The sequence below is a fragment of the Tupaia chinensis genome, unplaced genomic scaffold, assembly GCF_000334495.1.
Source record: "Tupaia chinensis unplaced genomic scaffold, TupChi_1.0 Scaffold000573_1, whole genome shotgun sequence".
NCBI lineage: Eukaryota > Metazoa > Chordata > Mammalia > Scandentia > Tupaiidae > Tupaia > Tupaia belangeri.
This window is the reverse complement of record NW_006160087.1, coordinates 3,408,622-3,410,840: the sequence shown is the minus strand read 5'-3', so window position 1 is coordinate 3,410,840 and position 2,219 is coordinate 3,408,622.

The following is a 2,219-nucleotide window of genomic DNA, read 5'->3' as shown; positions in this document are numbered from 1 at the left end:
TGGCATCTGCCTTGTCTACTCTCCAGTCCTTTCTCTCTCCTTTTTTGCCTTCCTTTGGATTGACTGTTTTGTCTTATTCTAGTCCTCCTCTTTCATCAGCTTGGAAGTTTTATGGCCTTTGGTTTTTTGGTAAGGGTTATTCTGGAGATTATATTATATTCTTGGGACATCAAAGTCTGACATTAAATGATTATTTTTCTCTCTTTCTTACAGTTCAAGGACTTTCCACTGCCTACACACCAGATAATTTTTTTGAGGGGGAGAGGTTTTTGCTATAGGGCATGTGCGCTTGCCAGAAAGACAGAGACAGAGAAACAGAAAGTGAGAAATCATTCCCCGGGGTGGGGGTGGGGGCATGGCCACACCGCAATCCCTTCTCCTCCATTCTCCTCTCGGGATCTTGGGTACACACGCACACACACCCAACATGATTTTAAGCCACCGGGTCTTGGACTCGAACCATCGTCAACTACATGGGAGTCCAGCGACATAGCCATTATGCCAACTGTTGGTCCCTAAACACCAGATGATATTATTGTTTTTTTACAAGTCTGGGCCAGGTAGTGGTTAAGGTGGCTGCATTCCACATGGCTGACTACACGGTTTAGCCTGGACTGGTGGCTCGAAATCTACCAAGCATATGTGTGTGCATGTTCAAAATCCCAAAAGGAGAGATGGAGGAGAAGGGTGGCGGTGCGACAATCCCCATTGCAGGTGGGGAGGGCGTGCTTTCTTTATTTCTGTCTCCAGCAAGCACAGTGCCCTCTGGCAAAGTCGATATTCATCTAGATTTACCACTGCTGTTTCTTTTCTTTTCTTTTCTTTTCTTTTCTTTTCTTTTCTTTTCTTTTCTTTTCTTTTCTTTTCTTTTCTTTTGTTGGCCAGAGGGCACGTGCACTAGGCAGAGAGAAAAAGCCCCCTCCAATGGGACATGGTTCTGCTGCAATGCTCTTCCCTCCACTGCTCCATCCTGCCAGGGCTTTGGACAGGCACACATGCATGTCTGGCGTGTTTTCCCAGCGGCCAGTGCCAGTGCTGCAGAAAACAGACCTCTGGGAGACCAAGCACCACTCAGGGGCGGGGCTCGCACTCTCAGGTCTGACCTGCTTGTGAAAGCTGCAGGGGTTCGATGGTCCGGTCTGGGACGCTGCAGACCAGAAGAGTCACAAAACAGCCACCAAATTCTGGCCAATTACGAAGGAGGAACAGAAACACTTGCCGTGTGCAAGCAGTTAGCAAATAGGCTCCACCTCAGCCCCCGTGGGTGCCCTGGGTTCCCTTAGGGCATCGTGGCTGGCACCACAGCCCTCTGGGTTCCAACCTGCCGGGGCGGGAGCAGCCACGTCTACAGCAGGGCTTGATACAGCGTGTCTGGGGGGCTCAGAGCAGTTGTACCCTTGATTTCTCGGTCAGCCTCCGGAGTGACCGAAGCACGGCTGGTTTCTCAGGCTGCCGCCGTGCGTTGGCCGGTCAGGGCTGCGGAGTCATTTCCAGAGCGTCATCGGGGCCTTCGCATGGGTCCACGGCCGTCCTCTGACTGGCATGATGGATTCACCGGGCGAGGCCTGTGACAGGTATCGGTGGCCTGTACATGGCTTGACCTTAGTCAAGTCCACTCGTAAGGGGAGGGTCCTGTAGCCTGGACACCAGGCAGCTGGCTCGGCTTCCGGTGGGCACTGTACCCGGTGCAGTGTCCACGTTTGCTACTGACACGGCTGCACGGGGTTGCAGAAACCGTCCCCAGCGTGTCAGCTCATGGCGCAGAAGCACCAGCTGATGAGCCCGAGTACATGGGACCGACAGTCGGCCCTCCGGCAGCTGCCACCAACCTCACTAGTCCTCCTCCTCCTCCTGTCTGTCGCCCATTGATGTTCTTTGACGGGGAGCTCTGGCGACAACAGTTACTCGCAGAGCCACTGGAGGGGCTCTGCTTTATCCGGAGGTGTGTTTAGATTGGTGGCTGACCGGCCTCTGTGGTCGCCGTGTCCTGGCTCTCCGTTGTCCATCCCTACATAACTGCTGCCCTCCTTGAAGAGCGCCAAGTCGAAGGGCTTGTCTGACCGGCCCAGTGCTCGAACAGACCTCATGGGTGAGCTCTTCCAGGTACGATCGGGCGATCCAGGCTCAATGGGCACGGGGCGGAGTTTAGCGTGGGCGCTCGCATGGTAACCCTGGCACTGAGCCACGCTTGCCCTGTCCACCACCCACAGCTCTACAGC